The 21613-nt window shown below is 43.7% G+C and overlaps 1 protein-coding gene across 4 annotated transcripts in view; it reads left to right on the top strand.

Annotated features, from left to right (window-relative positions):
• PCDH9 (protocadherin 9) overlaps window positions 1-21613 on the top strand; it is a 770680-nt gene that overhangs the window by 496584 nt on the left and 252483 nt on the right. The window lies entirely within an intron of this gene.

Genomic DNA, 21613 nt, shown 5'->3' with positions numbered 1-21613 from the left:
TGTTCATGGAGGATAGGGCTATCCATGTCTCCTAGTCAAATGAATACTACTACTAGTTATGATGCATACCTATTCTCTCCAGGATCAGAGGAGCATGCCTGTTACATGAGGTGCTGTAGAACACAGGCAGGACAATGCTTCTGCAGTCGTCTTGTTTGTGGGCTTTCCAGAAGCACCTGGTTGGCCACTGTGTGAATTGACTGCTGGACTTGATGGACCTTGGTCTGATCCAGCATGGTCTTTCTTGTGTTCTTATATATAAAAGGTTTCAAAATATCTAAAAATATGTCTATTTGCAATAGTTGTCTATATGCCATGTGTTCAAAATCAGCCTGGTCATAACACCCCATCCTGACCTGGATGGCCCAAGCTAGCCTGATCTTGTCAGATCTCAGAAGCTGAGTATGGTCAGCCCTAGCTAGTACTTGAATGGGAGACCACCAAGGAAGTCCAGGGTCACTATGCAGAGGAAGGCCATGGAAAACCACCTCTGAACATGTCTTGCCTTGAAAATGCTACAGGGCCACTATAAGTCAGCTGTGACTAGATGGCGCTTTCAACCACGACTACCAGCATGGTGTAGTGGTTAAGAGCAGTGGTTTGGAGTGGTGGATTTTGATCTGGAGTACCGGGTTTGATTCCCCACTCCTCCACATGAGCAGTGGAGGCTAATCTTGTGAACTGGATTTGTTTCTCCACTCCTCCACACGAAGCCTTGGGCTAGTCACAGCTCTCTTAGAGCTCTCTCAGCCCCACCTACCTCACAGGGTGTCTGTTGTGGGGAAGGGAAGGGAAGGTGATTGTAAGCTAGTTTGATGCTTCCTTAAGTGGTATAGAAAGTCAGCATATAAAAACCAACTCTTCTTCTTCTTCCAGTTCCTTCTGCTAAACGGAGTTATGTGACTTCTAGGTTTGTCAACTTCCAGGTAGTAGCTGAAGATCTCCTGCTATTACAACTGATCTCCAGCTGATAGAGATCAGTACACCTGGAGAAAATGGCCATTTTGGCAACTGGACTATGGCATTGAAGTCCCTCCCCTCCCCAAACGCCACCCTCCTCAGGCTCTGCCCCCAAAACCTCTTGCTGGCGGCAAAGAGGGACCTGGCAACCCTATTGACTTCCTTCTGCCAAGTCTTTCTCCACTGGAAGAAGATTTCCAAAAATGGAAAGGAGTTGTAATAATCATCCCATAATCTCTTCATTACAATCTTATGAACTGGTGAAAGGCTGCTTTTCTTTATGTCTAAAAGCTGATCAAAATCACTCTTGCGAATTGCATGCGCAACTGGTATACTTACACAACACCTTGCACATCCAATCACTTTTATTTAAATGGGTCAAGCAATATTCTCAAACCTGCTACTTGTTTGAAATGCTTCTCCACAACACTGCCTTTCCCCCTCTATTTTGTGGAGAAAGCAGGGAGATTCACAGTCACACTACATTATAGAGGTACAGACATGCTCATTCAGTCTCCCAACTCCTGCACATGAGCGGCAGATGCTAATCTGGTGAACTGGGTTGGTTTCCCCACTCCTCGACACGAAACCTGCTGGGTGACTTTGGGCTTGTCACAGTTCTCTCTGAACTCTCTCAGTCCCACCTACCTCACAGGGTGTCTGTTGTGGGGAGGGGAAGGGAAGGTGATTGTAAGCTGGTTTGAGACTCCTTAAAGGAGTCTCCTTGTTCTTTCCTCTAAAATAGAGAGGTGTAGACATGCTCATTCTGTGGGGTCTTATCGAATTCTTGCTTAGTTAGATTGTGAAGGACACCCAAAATCACAAAGGGCCCAAAAGAAAACTATATCAGAACAAATAGTTGTCAAACAAAAAAAGAAAACACCCTCACGAATTAAAAAGCACGTTGGCTCTCATTTATCTTCTTTGTCATCTTCATCATAGTCACTAAGTGCTTATCTGACAAGATTTCTGAGAGTAAAATGTATTTCAAAACTGACATGGACCAAATATATATGTATACAGTAGGCACCAGTGTCTAAAAGTGGTGACTAGACACATTCAGTTCTGACATAAATTGATGTGGTGGATTTTCCCCTGGTGTAAATCTTTGAGATTGGATTTCTGTCACAACTAAAATGTTCAGGCTCCACAAAAAGTTATGACGGGGTGTGCGTGTGTAAAGATGGGAACGCTAGAATCTATGACCTGTTTTTGAATTGGCACCAGAGTTCAAACTAAGTCACTGGAATGTGTGAAGAGATCATAGTAAACAGTTCCGGTTTATCTTGGATGGGAAGGAGTATATGTCACTGTTAGGAATGTGGACATTTGTTGGTAATGGAAAGTGTCATCCAGTTGTAGCTGATTTATGGCGACCACATGGAGTTTTCAAGGCATGAGACATTCAGAGGTGGTTTGCCATTGCCTGCCTCTACATAGCAACCCTGGACTTCCTTGGTGGTCTCCTATCCAAGTACTAACCCGGGGCTGATCCTGCTTAGCTTCCAAGATCTGCTGAGGCTGGGCTAGCCTGGGCCATCCAGGTTAGGGCATCTGACTGTCTTCTAATCATGAAAATCTGAATTAGGAGCCACCTTGTATAGGATTCACAGATCCACAAATTCTAGTTGTAATACCAAGCCCTCTGTAGACATTTGGGTCTGTTCCGTTGAAGCAAACGGCACCCACCCAGTTCCAGATGTGTACATCTGGAGTAGGGTTGCCAGGTCCCTCTTTGCCACTGGCAGGAGGTTTTTGAGGTGGAGCCTGAGGAGGGCAGGGTTGATGGAGGGGAAGGACTTCGATGCCATAGAGTCCAGTTGCCAAAGCAGCCATTTTCTCCAGGTGAACTGGAGGTTGGCAACCCTAAGGATTACTCTCATCTGCTCCCCTATTTCTCTTTGTGTTGATGACCAAGGGGGGAAAATACCTACATTTTCAGTAACTACAACTGATATTGGAAAGGACAGCATGTTGTTTCAGCTATATGGCAAACAGAACTCCTGACAGAACAGTCCTAAGCAGAGTTATAACATTCTGGGCTGACTGACTTCAGCTCACTAAAAAGACTATAACTCCCTTTAGGATTTTCATATTAATCCGCTAACCCTTCATTGCCACCTCATGGTCAAAGTGACCTGACTGTAATTTCCATTTAAACCCTCGAAGTAGGATAAGAGGGAATTAATATCTTTTTATATATATATATGTTTTACTTTTTGTATTAATTTTCCAGACAGAAAACCAACCAAACAACAATAACAGCAAAGCTTTTTTTTTAAAACAAACGTAGAAACAATAGAATAAAAAAATACATAAAGTTGAATCAGATTATTGACAGAGGGCTTAGTATTTAACACATTTTCTAATTTATCTTACAGTGACAGATAAGAGAGGAATTCATTGATGGCATTTTTTAAAAAAACAATTCTTTATATAACCTTTTTGGACTTAATTTCTTTTCTATAATCTGAGGAAGGGCTTAGATAGATGCTGAATACCTTTCTGATTCATGTGTGAAATAAAACCATGCCACTACTCTAAGATGATGTGTCAATTTTTCTGCCATAGATATTTGCCACAGTTCAGAATACCAAGAATGTGGTGTTAAATGTTCTGCGGTTTTCCAACGTTTTGCTATTACCCGACAGGCTGCCATCAACATAAACACTATCAGTGCCTTGGATGCCCCTTTTCCATTTTGGGAATGAATTTCCATTTTTTAGGGACGGATTTCAAATCAACTTGGGCCCTCACTTTACACTCTTGGCGTTGGAGGACCAGCAGTGCCGCATCTTCTGCCCCACCCTGTCTGGGAACTGAAACGCTCAGAACTGTACTGAAGGGTATACAGGATGAGAACTCCTCCCTGTTAGAGAACCAGCATGGTATAGTGGTTAAAAGCGGTGGTTTGGAGCAGTGGACTATAATCTGGAGAACTGGGTTTGATTCCCCACTCCTCCACATGAGAGGCAGATGCTAATCTGGTGAACCGGGTTGGTTTCCCCACACCTACACATGAAGCCATCTGGGTGACCTTGGGCCAGTCACAGTTCTCTCCGAACTCTCTCATCCCCACCTACCTCCCAGGATGTCTGTGGTAGGGAGGGGAAGGGAAGGGTGATTGTAAGCCAGTTTGAGTCTTCCTTAAGTGGTAGAGAAAGTCGACATATAAAAACCAACTCTTCTGAACTGAAAAGTAGAATAATACGCAGTTCAATTCTAAACAGAATTGCACACTCCTAAGCCCTTTGACATCTATGAGTTCAGAAGAGCATAACTCTGCTTAGGATCACTGTGATAGTTATCTTTTGTGTGCTAATGTGCATACCAAACTGTTTCCAAAAAGCCAGTGTGGTGTCGTGGTTAAGAGTGGTGGTTTGGAGTGGTGGAGTCTGATCTGGAGAAGCGGGTTTGATTCCCCACTCCTCCACATGAGCGGCAGATGCTAATCTGGTGAACCGGGTTGGTTTCCCCACTCCTACACATGAAGCCAGCTGGGTGACCTTGGGCTAGTCACAGCTCTCTTAGAGCTCTCAGTCCCACTTACCTCACAGGGTATCTGTTGTGGGGAGGGGAGGGGAAGGTGATTGTAAGCCGGTTTGATTCTTCCTTAAGTGGTAGAGAAAATTGGCATGTAAAAAACCAACTCTTCTTCTTCAGCCGCATTGATTTGTGCTCACTTGCATTTGGGGTAGTGGTGCATAAAAGATTGAATTGTTTTATGCTCAAGCAGCAGCAGCAGAATACTAGGTTTTTAAACCCGCTTTACTCTACTTTTAGGAGGCTCAGAGCGGATTACGATCACATTTCCTTCCTCTCCCGGTAGGGTTGCCAGCTTTTGGTTGGGAAAATACCTGGAGATTTTGGGAGTGGAGCTGAGGGAGGGTGGACTTTGATGAGGGGAAGGACCTCAGCATTATATAACACCATAGAATCCACCCTCCAAAGCAGTCATTTTCTCCAGGGCAACTGCTCTTGTCCATATGGGGATCAACTGTAATAGCAGGAGATCTCCAGGTGCCACCTGTAGATTGGCAACCCTATCTCCATGTTATATATCAGGAGCAGAGATATCACTAAACGTTTACATTTGGGGGGGATAAATGGTAAATGAAATATACTGTGTATCATATTTTTTTAAAAATAAATAAGCCTAGATTTTGCCTGATTCACAGAGCTACGCTGCAAAAAATTTCTTTTGCACAGGTACTAAGTGGACTGTCTCTTTCACAGTACCCTTATAAATGTGTTGGCTCTTATAAATCAGCTCCTCCTGGTAAGCAGATATTTTTAAGCATAAGAGATCTGCAATGCTGTTGTATTTTTAAATAGTCTGACACACACTTATATTTATGGATAGATTCCATCTTAGAGAAAGGTGCTAAGAACAACTGAGCACTCAAGCTGACTTCATACTTAAAAGTGATTTCTGTTTTTATCAAAGGTCACAATCCAATTGTATTAGTGCTTAAGTTCACAGTGTTGTTAACTTTGGAAAGTATCGCTTTTAAGTTCATCAGTCACGGAAAATATCAAAAGGTTGTTCCTTTGCAAGACTGCTCTTGAAATTGAATAGTTTGGGTTGAATTGGTGTTTGGGGGCAAAGGGCAAAGGGCCATCCTTCAGGAAGTGCTCTAGTACAAATCCCTTTGAATCATAGAATCATCGAGTTGGAAGGGCCACCAGGGTCATCTAGTCCAGCCCCCTAAACAATGCAGGAAATTCACAACTACCTCCCCCCCAGACCCCCAGTGATCCCTACTCCATGCCCAGAAGATGGCCAAGATGCCCTCCCTCTCATGATCTGCTTAAGGTCATAGAATCAGCATTGCTGACAGATGGCCATCTAGCCTCTGCTTAAAAACCTCTAGGGAAGGAGAGCTCACCACCTCCCGAGGAAGCCTGTTCCACTGAGGAACCACTCTATCAGAAAATTCTTCCTAATGTCTAGATGGAAACTCTTTTAATTTCAACTCATTGACCGACCTTCTGGGGCAATAGAAAGCAACTCGGCACCATCCTCTGTATGACAGTTCTTCAAGTACTTGAAGATGGTTATCATATCACCTATCAGTCTTCTCCTCTTCAGGCTAAACATACCCAGCTCCTTCAACCTTTCCTCATAGGACTTGGTCTCCTGACCCGTCACAATCTTTGTTGCCTTCCTCTGGACATGTTTGAATTGGGTCAGATCCTGCCCAAAGATGGTGAAGTACGTTGGTAACACAATAAGATGGGCCATAGTCAAGCTGGGGTCTGGTCTAGTGGCTCCGGGGCAGAATGTGGATGCTTCTGCGAGCAACAAGTTATTCAGACGATAGGAAGGCAGCCAATCAGAGAGCTGCATATTGGATAAAAGTGTCCGGTTGGCTATCTGGTGACTCCACAGCCAATGGCTATATGTGCTGTTGTGGGAATATCCCCAGTTTGAAGCACTTGCAGGTCTTTCCTTTAACCATCACCCCTGAAATCGTAGGGTGGACATGCCAGATCCTCAAGGTTATTTGAGTCTAGTGTTCAATTGGTGGGAGCCCTTGCCCGCTGGCACTCAGCTGATTGTCAGGTGGAAAATGAGGCCAACAGGAGGGTGCGCATGATCATCCTGCAGAGAAAAATTAACTTCCTGTCTACTTACAGGAAGTTCTGACCTAGGGTTGCCAGGTTGCTTAGATTGGCGGGCAATTGTCCGCCAAGCCAGTGCCCGGCTTGGAAGCGGGGATCACGTGTACATGATTGCATCACTTCCGGTGTACACCCAGAAGTGAACACTCCAGTTTGAGTGGTAAAAGGCCTGTTGCGATGCAGCGCTTTTGGCTGTAAACTGGAAGTCATGCGATCGCATCACCATGGCCGCACACATGCGATCCCTGCCTCAGCTCCACCCCAAAAACCTCCCGCCGAAGCCGAGGGGGAACCTGGCAACCCTATTCTGACCATAGAGTTCCTGACAATTCCTAGAGCTACCCAGACAGGTGGCAGGAGTGTGTAAGCGTCTCTGCAGTGAGCGCAAATAATTGACTGGCGTTGACATTTGAGCTTTAAACTGAGCAACGGTGGTTTATATCCAGCAGCCGCAGTGATACATCTACCATTGGGATCTTCTTAATTGATTTTATCTTGAACAAATCTGTTGGTTAGTGGCGCTACCTCAGTTAAAGGCTTGTTTTGGGCGGGAGGAATGAACGTAATATGCACTTCAGCCAGGGGAAATAAATTCACTGTGACAAAGCAGTGGCCTTAGCAGTGGCCTTAGAAGATAAGGCTTGCATTTTCAACAGAGAAACTAATAAAATTCAAATGTGTGTATGTGTGTGTGTGTTAAGGCATATTGGTTTTGCAAACATGGCACAAAAGGAAACTGGTTTGATCCTCACCAACTGCGAAGCCCTTGAAAGCCAGCCACTTTCCAGTCACTGGAAGTGTGAATGTGATCTGGCAAGGGTAGTTTAGTCATTAACTAATGGATTGTAGCTGCAGTCTTTCAGTAAAAAACAAAATGTGTAGGTGGCTAGTAGCGTTTCAGTGTTACCAGTAATTTGAAAGTCATCTGAAGGTTAGCTTGCAGAATGAAAAGTTTGGGTTGGAACGTTCTTCTGTCGTGCTGTGCTGTTGCGTTACCACTCACCCAAATGTTCATTTAGGAAATTTTTTTTTTAAAAAAGGCTTCTAGAACAATGCTCACATTAGGATTCAATTTAACCCCCTAGGTGCTTTCGATTTTCTGGATTGCTTCTTTGAATTTCTGACATCGAATTAGGTGCAGACGGGCAGGCGGTTTTTCTGATTGACGCAACGCTATATGCCTTGTTGGTGCTGATCATTCAGAACAAAATAATCATATATAATCCTTCATAGGGCTGCCAGGTCCCTCTTTGTCACCGGTGGGAGGTTTTTGTGGTGCTCCTGAGGAGGGCTGGGTTTGGGGAGGGAAGGGACTTCAATGCCATAGAGTCCAATTGCCAAAGGGGCCATTTTCTCCAGGGGAACTGATCTCTGTCAGCTGGAGATCAGTTGTAATAGCAGGAAATCGCCAGCTAGTACCTGGAGGTTGGCAACCCTAATTCTTCAGCTGATTCCAATGAGAAGGACCCGGGGTGTCTTGGTGTTTGGAGATGAGATAGCGTAAGCCGCAGTGGGCAGAAGGTCACTCAGGAGTGACTACTCACATGTGGAGGGATAAAAAGCAGCTCCCCACTCTTTCTCCAGCGCTGCTCTAATAATTTTTCTTGTCCTTCCATTTAAAGCTAATGCAGCAGCTTCTCTCCTCTTTCCCTTTCCAGTGAGAATAGGGTTGCCAGATGCCTGTTAATGGTGGGCAATTGCCCACCAATCAACAGGCCTGCCCACCACCCCTCAATTGGCCAGTGGGGGAAGCAGGCCAACTGAAGGGGGGGGGTTAGGATTGCCAAGTCCTTTTTCACCACTGGCAGGAGGTTTTTGGGGTGGAGCCTGAGGAGGGTGGGATTTGGGGAGGGACTTCAGTGCCATAGAGTCCTGTTGGCAAATCGGTCATTGTCTCCAGGTGAACTGATCTCTATTGGCTGGAGATCAGTTGTAATAGCGGGAGATCTCCAGCTGTTTCCTGAAGGTTGACAACCCTACCTTGGACTAGTCACAGGTTTATTAGAGCTCTCTCAGCCCCACCTACCTCACAGGGTGTCTGTTGTAGGGAGGAGAGGGGAAGGTGATGGGAAGCTGGTTTGATTCTTCCTTAAGTGGTAGAGAACTTCTTCTTCTTCTTCTTCTTCTTCTTCTTCTTCTTCTTCTTCTTCTTCTTCTTCTTCTTCTTCTTCTTCTTCTTCTTCTTCTTCTTCCGTTAGCTCATTGATATCTATACTGGCATGGAATGTAGAGCCAGGACTATATTAAATTACGTACCTCAGTTTTGTGATCTTTTTTTGCATTTTGTTAATAGCACTTCTTTTCATGACTGAGAGACATTTTCCTATATGGAAAACGAAGGTAGCTAAGTAATGAATGTCTTCAATAAATAATAAGGGGTACTGTAACTGCCAAAGTACCTTACCGTTATTATGTTTTATTTACTCTTTGGCTGAAGGGCAAGCAGCTGGTCCTACAATAACTTACATAAATAAATTAAACATGTTTATTAAGGCTAGATGCAACAGAATAGTTAGTGGTCCATATTCTTAGCTCATTTTTGGGATGATTTTTTTTAAAATCAGCACCCTAGTGTAGTGATCCACAAACTGACACAAACTTGTGTGCCTTCACAATCGGGGGATCCATTCAAATTTCAGAAATGTATTTTTATTTATTTTATTCAATTTGTACCCCGCCCTGTCCCAACCCAATCTATGAAGGGTTAATTATCATTCAGGATTCAGGATTGAAACTTTATGTTAGTTTGTTCAGAATGTCATGCTTTCACCAAAATAAACACACACACACAAAACCATTCTTGAATTTGGTTTGCGTTTTGGTGAAGTTTCAGGGACCACTAAAATCCTAATCTCAGTCTCTGTTTTTCCAGTCTTTTGATAGTCCTTTGTACAATAATGCCACCCATTTGCAACAAATAATAACCCCATTAGTAACTTTCAACTCGATTTATTGCTTGCATGGGATGCTGAAGTAGGGGAAAAAATCCCCCTGAAGAAGCATACGCAAAAAGCTTTGGGATTACAGAATTTATTAAAATATTATTTCCCTTGTAAAAATTGTTTCATCGCCTACGTTTTGATTGGGTGTACCCCCCTCTTTTTCTTCCTTAACAATTAGACTGTCAGAACATCAGTGGAGTTTCCAACCACTAGGCTTGCCAGCTCCCTCTTCGCCACCGGTGGGAGGTTTTAGGGGCAGAGCCTGAGGAGGGCGGGGTTTGGCGAGGGGAGGGACTTCAATGCCATAGAGTCCAATTGCCAAAGCGGCCATTTTCTCCAGGGGAACTGATCCCTATCGCTGGAGATCAGTTGTAATAGCAGGCGATCTCCAGCTAGTACCTGGAGGTTGACAACCCCACCAACCGCCCTCCCATTAATTGAAGTATAAAGACACATGGGCAGACAAAATACTGTGTGGAGACAGTGTGTGAAATCACAGTATATAAGACATTATGAAGACTATGGAGGTGCAACTGATAGAACAACAAGCTCAAAATATTTTTAAAGTGATATATTCACCGGATAAAATAGTTTGTTGCGCAACTAACGTGAAGCCCCTGGTATAACTTATCCATTTCGCATTCCATTTGTTTCTAACATAGTCACTTCACTGATCATCAACATTAGAATTAAATACAGAACACATGTTGAGGTCACGGTTCTACACATTATGTAGGAGGGAAAACGGAAAATCCAGTGCAGTGCGATCACGCCATAAGAAACAGAAATACCAGCACGGAAATCAGTAGGCATTTCCAGAACAAGATTCTGCATATCGAGTAGGAACACTAATGACCCACATTCCCATTTTCAAAAAGGCCAGGAAACACTTCTGACAAAGCATTATGCAGTATCTCCCTTGATGATGACATCAGAAAAGGAAGTTAATTTGTACGCCCAGAGTGACATCTACATTTCAAGGTTGAGTCTCAGCATGACCTCTGAGAAGTCACAGTGAGACACTCTCTGTCCATTTATGATCTACTTTCCCACTTGGAGTTTGACTCAAGTCATTGACTTTGTATCTCTTTTCGAAGGAAAGAGGGTACAGCGTATTTTGTAATGTAGTGCATGACTTGGAAAACAAGATATCAGAATATAAGCCTGTGTCCTTCTTAAGGAAAGAATTATAAATGCATCTTCAGTCCCCAAATTCACTTCTGTATCATTTCCAAAAGACCCCAGAGTAAGTGAACTCTTAGGGTGGATCTGTGTGCAGCGCCAAAAAGCAGGTGTATCATGAGCTATAGGGCCCTTGGACTTAGGGTTGGCAGGTCCCTCTTTGTCACCAGTGGGAGGTTTTTGGGGCGGAGCCTGAGGAGGGCGGAGTTTGTGAGGGAGGGACTTCAATGCCATAGATTCCAATTGCCAAAGTGGCCATTTTCTCCAGGTGAACTGATCTCTATCGGCTGGAGATCAATTGTAATAGCAGGAGATTCAGTGGTTCCTCAGTGGAACAGGCTTCCTCGGGAGGTGGTAAGCTCTCCTTCCCTGGAGGTTTTTAAGCAGAGGCTAGATGGCCATCTGTCAGCAATGCTGATTCTATGACCTTGGGCAGTTCATGAGAGGGAGGGCATCTTGGCCATCTTCTGGGCATGGAGTAGGGGGTCACTGGGGGTGTGGGGGGGAGGTAGTTGTGAATTTCCTGCATTGTGCAGGGGTTGGACTAGATGACCCTGGTTGTCCCTTCCAACTCTATGATTCTATGAGATCTCCAGCTAGTAAATGGAGGTTGCCAAAAGATACATTCAGGTGTAGATTGTCTTACCAGTCCGGTTCGGGCCGTTAAGTGCCTACACTCTTAGAATGTACCATTTACTGAGAAATGGAGTTATCTTATTCAGCGAGACACCACTAGACCGGAATCAACGGTTCCTAGAAACTTGGTATTGTTCCTAGGACATCTCTTGAACACGCCAATAAATTTATAATAATGGACAAGAGTAGAAGTATATAAAAAACACATTTATTTACATTATACAATATATGCTTTTTGGTTGCAAAGCCTTAAAATATCATATAAGGATAGACATCATTAGTCTTAAACATGTTTATGTAGCAAGTAATCACTCACATTCTCTATGCCTCCATAAAGGAGTATCTTAGTCAGAATATACTCATAAAGTATCCTTAGTGCAATGCACCTTCATTCAGAATATAAGGTTACAGAAATCCTGTCAAAATATGGTTAATTCTTTGGAGAAAGATTTGGTTAGAAGTATCCTAACTTAAATCATTCAAAACATCATAACATTTCTGTACAGAAGACACACTATACCTTGCTGTGCCAATCTGTGTATGTGCATTGTGCATATCTCACAGAGTACAGAGAGTCTCCTTTCCCTTCTCTGGTCTCTTGCTCTGAGGAGGTTCAGAAGTCCCTCTGTTAAGTAGAGGACGTTCTGACACAATCTCAGAGGTCTAGCTATTAGCCCTGTATTCAGGATGCTTCTTAGCATTGGTAAGCCAAATAGGCTTAGTCTGTAAGAATCCATAAATCTGATGGACTCTCAGTGTTCCAATGCATGGAAAGATCACTGCACTTAGATTCCTATTCAAAGAATAGGAATTCTAAGGGTCTCTATCCTCTTCTAGGAATAGAGCAGTCTCACAAGAAGACTGTAAGTAAGATATGTTGAAATATCCAGATCTTGATACTTCAAGATATCTGAGAACCACTGTCCACGCAAGAACAGAGTTTCAATGTTTTACATCTCAAGCCTTTTGAGATGGAGGTGCTATACCAGACAGCTGCAGTCTGCCAGCCATAGAACTCTAAAGTGCCAGCTGTACTGTGGCTGGTATTTATACAATTTCTAGACCCATTAAGAGTGAAGAGTGTTCCTTTTCCCCTCTTCCTTAGTCTTCAAAAGGGTACCTTTATTCTCCCTTTCTTATCCGATACCAGGAGCTTAGTGGCATCTGCTCCTGTCTTATGTCCTTATATGGATTTCCTTTTCTTTCACTCCTCTGTGCTTAAAGTATAAACCCTTATTTCTGAGTTACATGATCACGTTACATATTTAATTTCTATACCATCCTCTTCGTTAGGACTATACGCATTAAATGAGACTACTTAGAAATCTGTAGCACAACATTTAACTATATAACTAACAGAACACAATTTTAGCTGACATTGTCACTTTGCAAAGTGTTTTGTTTACATTAGTTAGTAGGATTGCATCTAGCAAGATTACAGTAGAACAAGGAAGCATATTACTCTTATCTTGAGAGAACTATAATGCCTTTAGGCTATATTTTAAGCACAATTTCAACTATTAATGCACTCTTAGTACATTAAGATATCTTAAGACCTTGAAAAGGCCATTTAAGATTCTGACATCTGGCAGCTAAGTCAGAAAGATGACTTTTACGCTGCCCCTTCAAGGGAAAGCCAGAGTAACTTTAGTAGTTAACTTTGATAGAGCTAACCTTGAGAGTAGCCTGTCAGCATGACACAGACTTTCATTATACATTACACAAACCTCTGTAGTGTATGATGTGTTTAAGCTCTATAAGGAATTAATTCTGCACATGTTCACAACATACCATGATCATGTCAGGGCCTGTCATACTGACCTTAGGTCTTGCTTTGAAGTGTACATCTATGATGGGTTTATTTTTGTGTCTATGAGCTGTGTGTGTGTGTGTGTTTGCTTTTTTCTTCCCCAGGTGTAAAACCTATGGCATCAATGGGTTAACTAGAGAAACTGCAGTTCTGAGGGAGCAGGCATCTGCCTGGGCAATTGTTGCTTCTCTAGTGAAAAACTGTAGTGAGACTTGAAAGTCAGAAAGGTGTTTTATTTATGGCTCAAATATGTCCATGAATCTTGCCTGCCAACTGGATGAATTTGGAGGGAATGGCTGTCCTTAGAAGGCTTCAGAACTCCTGTATTATCCGCCAGGGAAAAAGAAAAAGGATAACACAACCTTGACTGAAAGGAAAGGGCTGCTGAAGAAGGGGGGCTGCTCCATATCTCATGGCAGCACCCGTTGGCTCAGGTTTTTGTCAGACATTTACCTGCAAAGTGGTGCCTGTTTGCATAATAGCCGCTTCTGTGCTTAGCGTGAAGCTTTTGGGCTTGTCAGTTTATTAATAAGTAAACTCCACTAATTCTTCCCTAAGGTAAGGTAGTGTAAGAGTCTCTTAGTATTAGTAGGGTTGCCAGGTCCCTCTTTGCCACTGTTGGGAGGTTTTTGGGGCAGAAACTGAAGAGAGCGGGGTTGGGGAGGGGAGGGACTTCAATGCCATAGAGTCCAGTTGCCAAAGTGGCTGTTTTCTCCAGGTGAGCTGGTCTCTATCGGCTGGAGATCAGTTGTAATAGCAGGAGATCTCCAGCTAGCACCTAGAGGTTAATATAAAGATAGACACTTTTGTTTATATAGTAGTTAAACCAAAATTCAAACAGAAAACAAATATTCCAAGCAATTTCAATATAATTCCAATATTACCATCGTAATGCAAAAGTCATAAATTACAAAATTACAAAATCACATGTATTGTTCACAAGTAGGTGCATACAAACAGGTAAGTGTATAATCCTGGTTTTAAATATAGGTAAGTAAACACATCACCATGTATATAATAATTCTAACCATGAGTGGCGGAGGCTAATCTGGGGAACCAGGTTGGTTTCACCACTCCTACACATGAAGCCAGCTGGGTGACCTTTGGACTAGTCACAGTTTTCCCTGAACTCTCTCAGCCCTGCCTCACAGGGTGTATTTTGTGGGGAGGGGAAGGGAAGGTGATTGTAAGCCGGCTTGATTCTTCCTTAAGCGGTAGAGAAAGCCGGCATATAAAAACCAACTCTTCTTCTTCTGATACCTAATTTTTGCATATTTTATAAGTAAGTCATGTAAAAGCCAGTATATGTTTTCCAGATTTGGAGAAAGGACACAGCAGGAAATGGAAATGTCTCTTTGTTCTGTACTGATGGGTTATTTATCTTCACACCCCCTTTATAAAATATACGTTCCAGTTCTTGCCAAAAAAAACTTTTTTATGGGGGGGATCTGTGTTATGATCATAAAATGAAATGAAAATATTACTGTGTCAAAAGCTACATGAAGATTGTGGCAGCATATAATTTTCTGGTTTGCCCGGGTGGTTCTTGACAGTGGCATTATTTTAAGTGCATAACTGTAGGAGAAGAAGACTTACTATCTGCTTATTTCAGACAAGAAGTGGATGAGGGATTAAATTAAATATCTCTCTTTGTTGATGGAAAGGCTGGGAAACTTGGAGATTTACCACGTCCAACTCTATAATAAATTACCATTCTAAGCAGTTTATCTGGAATGTATACACACACCACACAAATTCCTTCTGAATATTAAGTAGGTCATTTTTAAACCTGCAGAATATGTGGACTAACTTTAGTGTAAGGTTTCATTAAGCCCTGTTGGTATGTGCATTTGAAGAAAACCACGGTTTACCATACAGCTTGGAATATATATATTTTTTTCAAGTGAGCAAAATATTTGCTTCTGAAATCTTTATATGGGAAGCAGCTTCAGGGAAAAAATAAATAAAAATAAACCAAAGAGGCATCACTGAATGAAATGCAGCTGGGTGCATCTTCTTAGCAAAAGAAAAAGAAAAAAAAGCTCTCAACAGCTGCCGCTGAGTAGTTTTATGTTCGGCTGGTCCTTGCTTGCATGCAGTCATTTTCCATAAGTACCGTAGAAAAGATTTCTTCTGGTTTCCTTTTTTTCTTTTTTTCTGCACATCCTCATTCTCTGCTAAATAGTGTGTGGATGCGTTGTCCCTGGAGTTTTATTATTTCATCCGCTGCATCTATTTTTCGCTTCGCTGAAGACACAAACTATTTAACATGCTTTCGGATAACCTTTGGAAATGGCTTTTCCCTCCTGTTTACTATGCAACACGTGTGTCCCGATGCAAGCGCTGGCAACCCTGAGGATTTTTGTGCGTGCCGTTCCCTGACGCAGCATCCCAGTGAAGAGCGGGGTGGCGGCGTCCGCGGAACGGTCCAAAGGCACATAATTCGGGTAGATTCTGAAGCGAGCCAAGAAAGCTAGAGAAAATGTGACATTCTCCTTTCCCTCTCATGTTAAAAAAATTAAAAGCTGCAAAAGAAAGCAGGGGGGTGAAGGATTGAAACCTTTCAGGCCATGCTGTTTTTCAGCTTGAAATAGGTCTGTCGGCTGTATTCTCACCCTCAGGAGAAAATATATGGGGGGGGAGGCTTCTGCCCCACAGAAAAAGCTGGGGGTGGTTTAAAACAGGTCAATATAGAGTGAAACAAATTTAAGCGACTCCCCTCCCCTGTTATGTGTGGGATATGTGGGGACACCTCATTTTATCCTCACAACAACTCTGTGAAAGAGGTTCAGCTGGGAGAGTGACTGGATCAATGTAAAGCAACCTTTAAAGATGTGTGTGAGAGATTCAGAAGAGATAAAAAGAAGTATTTCTTCACTCAATGCAGAGTTAAGTTGTGGAACTCCCTGCCCCAGGATGTGGTGATGGCTGCCAACTTGGAAGGCTTTAAGAGGGGCGTGGACATGTTCATGGAGAAGAGGGCTATTCATGGCTACTAGTAAAAATGGATACTAGTCATGATGCATACCTATTATCCCCAGGATCAGAATAGCATGCCTATTATATTAGGTTCTTTGGAACACAGGCAGGACCATGCTGCTGCAGTCGTCTTGTTTGTGGGCTTCCTAAAGGCACCTGGTTGGCCACTGTGTGAACAGAATGCTGGACTTGATGGACCTTGCTCTGATCCAGCATGGCCTTTCTTATGTGGCGATTTGAAACTTAGTCTACTCAGTCCAAGTCCAGCGGCTTCTTCATTACAATAACAATGAGCATGTTAAAACCAAGCAGTAACCATCAAATGTTTCTGGTGCTATGAGCTTCAGCCAGGGAGAAACAGTAACCAAGCCGTGGTAGCATGACATCATGCTACACAGATTAGTGTCATGCTTATACGAGGTTCTCAGAGAGCCTGTGTGGTTAGTTGTTAAGGTTTCGGACTAGGATCTGGGAAAGCCTGGTTTGAATCCCCACTCCACCATGGAAACTTGCCGGGTGACCTTGGGCCAGTCAACACTCTCAAGCCTCGACCCTGGCAAGTATTTGTATGTGAGACCTCCTAGGACCTCCAAGGAATTCCAGGGATGTGACGCGAAGGCAGGCATTGGCAAACCAACCCTGTTAGTCTCTTGCCTTGAAAACCCTTTGGGGTCCCTTTGGCTAGATGGCAAGTTCTTGAACTGGCAAGTGTATTAATACCACAGGGTATTAATTTGGAAGAAGATGATGATGATAGTAGTAACAGTAATAGTAATAGCAGTTTTATCCTAATCTTGAGAACCCTTCAAATTCTTTCCTTTTATAAATGGTTTATTCATTTGTTTATTAGATTTTTATCCCGTTAGAGAGATTAAAAGGCCCGAGATCACCCAAGAAATACTTTGATAATTAACAGACGTTCTTGATGTTATGCTTAAAGTATATTTTACTTAAGCACAAAGGGGAAGATGCATGCAAGTAAGTGAATACCCAAGGATTCATTGCCCATATTATCCTGATAAAACCCATGACTTTTAGCATTCCATTTTAACTCTGGTATTGATATTCATTTCTCAATAAATAATCTGTAATGTTAAAAAACCAGTTTAGAAGTTATGGGCACAAGCCCTTGCAGTGCTTGTTTTCATGACTATTTACAGGCCAGCAAGACACTTCACAGCACAATCCTAAATGGAGTTGCCCCCTTATGAGTCTACAGGTAGAGTATTCCTTATCTGGACATCCCATATCCGGGCTAATCTGAAAACCAGACCCTTCAAGTCAGCAGGCAGGCAGATCTGTGCTGCCCGCTTTCAATGTTTCCTCTCACCTAAAAAAAATTAAAAATAAAAGTACAGTGTGCATCGTAGGTGGAGAGTGAAACCCTGCCCTTGTTAGTTGTTTGTTGTTGCTCTTGTTTAACAGCTATTTAACAGGTATTCTGGTGAGATAGTTGTGTGTGTGTTAAGTGCCGTCAAGTCGCTTCTGACTCATGATGACCCTATGAATCACTGTCCTCCAAAATGTCCTATCCTTGACAGCCTTGCTCAGGTCTTGCAAACTGAGGGCTGTGGCTTCCTTTATTGCAGGGGTGAGGAACCTTTTTCCTGCCAAGGGCCATTTGCACATTTATGACATTATTCAGGGGCCATACCAGGTGTAGATCTCCCGGTGTAGGGGGGAAGAGGCTAGGGTTGCCAGGTCTCCAGCCACCACCTGGAGGTTGGCAACCCCAGGGGAGGCCACACAGAGAAGGCCTGCAGGGTGCCCCCACTCCCCCTCCCAGGCGGAAGGGCAGCCAGCAGTGGGCCCGAGCAAACGAGGTGCCAGGGGAGCGCAGCCCACAGTCGATCTGCAAGGGAGGAATGAAAACAGAGAAAGAGGAGGAGGGAGGGAGAAAGAAATGGAGAGAGGGAGAAAGAAAGAAAAGGACGAAGGGAGACAAAGAAAAGGACGGAGGGAGACAAAGAAAGAGACAGAAAAAGAGGGAGAAAGAGAGGGAGAGAAAGGAGAAAGAGTGACAGAAAAAGAGGAAGAGAGAAAAGCCTTCCCCCCCCACACACACACCCGCTGGCCCCGCGCGACCGGGCCCCAGCCTCCCCTGCCCCCCAGCCTCCCCTGCCCCCCACACACACACGGCGGCACACAAAGTCCCGCGTGACCGGGCCCAGTTTCCATGCCCTCTCCTCCCCAGAGTCCACAAAAGGGCCCCCTGAAGCCCAGTCGGCTCCTGCATGCATGCTCTGCCACCGGGATCCACCAGTCTCTTTCCCCCTCCCTCTCGCTGCTCAACAGCCGACAGTCGGCGAGAGGAGGTCCAAAAAAAAAAAAGGGCGCCGCAGCACCGCTGTAAGCCATGGCGCCAGGAACACTTTCTGGGAGGGCCACCCTGCGCCCCGCCTCTGCAGCAGGGCCCCGGAGCTCCCGAGGGCCACAAAAAATGTCCTCGGGGGCCGCATACGGCCCCCGGGCCTGAGGTTCCCCACCCCTGCTTTATTGAGTCAATCCATCTCTTGTTGGGTCTTCCTCTTTTCCTGCTGCCCTCAGCTTTTCCTAGCATTACTGTCTTTTCCAGTGACTCCTGTCTTCTCATAATGTGACTAAAGTACGATAGCCTTAGTTTAGTCATTTTAGCTTCTAGGTTCAGTTCAGGCTTGATTTGATCTAGAACCCACTGATAGTTACACCTTTGCTTTCTGATGGTTCAATGTACACAAAATTATTAAAAAAATATTGTTTTAAATGACATTCAGGCTATGTGTATAAAGTGTACCCAAAACATAAGTGAATTTGGGTCCATCTCCAAGATATCTCATTATGTGTATGCAAAAATTCCACAAGATTCCAATATACGGAAAGGTCTGAAATATGGACCCAAACAGTCGAGATAAAGGATACTCAATCTGTATTGAAGTCAATGGCCTTAGAAGTGTGTAACTCTGTTTAGGATGGCACTATTAAGAAGAAAGTAGATTCCTTTGAAATGCGGTGTTGAAGGAGAGTGTTATGGATACTGTGGACTGCCAAAAAACAAATCAGTGGTTTATTGATCAAATCAAGCCTGAATTGTCCCTAGAAGCAAACATGACTAAACTGAAGCTACTGTATTTTGGTCACATTATGAGAAGACAAGAGTCACTGGAAAAGACAGTCATGCTAGGAAAAGTTGAGGGCAGCAGGAAAAGAGGAAGCCCCAACAAGAGATGGATTGACTCAATAAAGGAAGCCACAGCCTTCAGTTTGCACGATCTGAGCAAGGCTGTCAAAGATAGGACATTTTGGAGGACTTTGATTCATAGGGTTGCCATGAGTTGGAACCAACTTGACGGCATGTAACACACACACATTAAGAACATGCCTATTTATTTCAAATGTAACCCGAGAAATGACTTGCTTTCACTCCACAATCATACCTCTGCAAACCTGTAACTCTTGAAGGTCAACTGTATAAGCTATTCATTTACTTAGGAAGATGTAGCCAGGAAGAGGGGCAGCTTCTAGAACCTGGAGATTTGTATCCTTTTCAGCCAAACAAATCTCTGTGTTTTTATCATCTACAACTTTATTACTTTTTTTTTTGCCAGCTGCCAAGTCATCTTCATTAAAACCAAAGCCTCCCGAAAGATAGACGGAGGCGTCAGCCGGTTTGTGTTGCTTGAATTGCAGATAAGGAAACACAACTCAGAGCAGTTAACAAGCATAATATTGAAACATGGTATATAACATTACTATGAAATAACATATTTTCATAGTTGTGGTGGAATGTTGTTGAGAGGAGGGGAATAGGACAGACTGGGAAAAGAGATTGTGCTGGAGACCATGTGTTCAGCAAGATGGTTTGCATATAGCATATTGAGGAGAAAATGGATCACAGGCAGGGCTGCGGTTCCCCTCCAGGGGCGAGGGATTCCCTGTTCCAGGCTCCGGTTTCCTGTTGTCATTCCTGCAGCTGGCAAATGAAACCTAATCGGGGGAAGATGTCATTGGTGATGGTGTGACGTCATTTCCAGGGAAAACTCGAAAGTGACATCAGTCCTCCCTAGGAATTACCCAAAACTCTATGGTTGGACTATAGAGTTTCCAGCGATTCCTAGAGAGGTGTGACATCACTTCCAGGTTTTCCCCAGAAGTAATGTCATGCCATCACCAGCGATGCCCCCTTTGACCCCCACCGACTCCCTCTAGCTAGGTGCTGGCAATCCTAGTCACAGGTTTTTCTTCCAGCCCAGTTTCAAGTTGGTTCTCTTGTGTGTGTTTTTCCAGCATATATATTCCTGAGGTTTGGCCCTTTGAGTGCAAAATAAAATAAAAAGTAATAATGCTGAAAAGCCGATGGGCAAAAATTGATTCATAAATGAGAAGGTGGCATTCATCTTGACGCTCTTATTGGAAACCTAAATCTCAGTAAATTTGTAGCCTAAGGATACAATGGGCTTAAAGGATTTCTGTCTCTGAAGAAAAATTAGAAGGCCTTTGAGGTACGGTAAATGGAAAAAGGTTGTTTGGGCAAACGTGGTGCTCCAGCACTCTTAAATGTTAAGCACCGTCAGGGGGTACCTCCGTCATTAAGCAGACTGGCATGTTGGAGATTGTTTCAAGCAGGAGAAGAGTTATGGATGTCTTTCTGGAGGCGGCGCAGGGCCACAGGGAAATTACGTCAAGCCCAAAAACAATTTTTTGTTTTGTTTTGCCATTCCTCGCTTGGTGTGGGGATGGTGGGATACATGTGTGTGTGGAACATAAATAGTCTTCTCTTCTCTACCTACTGCAGCATCTTCTCACCTTCTCCCAGCATAAAAATATCCTCCAGAGGTCCTTACAACATATGAGGACCATAAATTTAGCTGTGCGGTCTAATCAACTCCAGCCCATGCCCTGTGGTGGCTGTTTGCTAGTAGCGCGGCAGCAAGAACAAGCTTGCTTTCTTCAGGTCGGAGTCAGTCCCTTTCTTGATTATCTTGCGAGCGGGTTATAGGTCCTTTGTGTTAGCTTTATATATATAATTAAATAGGATCTTGGGGGTTCTGTCGCAGCCTGCAAGTTAAGCCACCCGGCGTCAATGTAATGTGCTTCTGTCTGTGGAGGGGGAAATTTAGACATCCATTTGGGAATCTTATATCCAACCGCTGGCACCCGACGATGAGGGGAAAGATGTGAAATGTTGCCTCTGTAGCCTGCGTGCGATGCTTGCTTATTACGCTATCGCATCCGTCTGGCTTTTGTTCCAAACCGCCCTAGGATGAAGAGCGGCAAAAGCCATATGCATGCTCACAGCTGGAAATATGTTCTTTTGCCGACAGGAGTGGCATGGAAAGTGGGTATTAAGATACCCCTCTGTGTTGCGAATACGCACCTGCCTTACATTATTGCCTCTGGCAAGGAGCAGCCAGAGTAATTCATAATCTATTTCCAGTGTTATCCTTCTCCAATACAGCTGTTCCACAGCCGTAACATATAGGGTTTTCTGGTTTTCGTTCGT

The sequence above is a fragment of the Euleptes europaea genome, chromosome 16 (genome assembly GCF_029931775.1).
Source record: "Euleptes europaea isolate rEulEur1 chromosome 16, rEulEur1.hap1, whole genome shotgun sequence".
In the NCBI taxonomy this organism is placed as follows: Eukaryota; Metazoa; Chordata; class Lepidosauria; order Squamata; family Sphaerodactylidae; genus Euleptes; species Euleptes europaea.
This window is presented reverse-complemented; position numbering and strand designations above follow the sequence as displayed.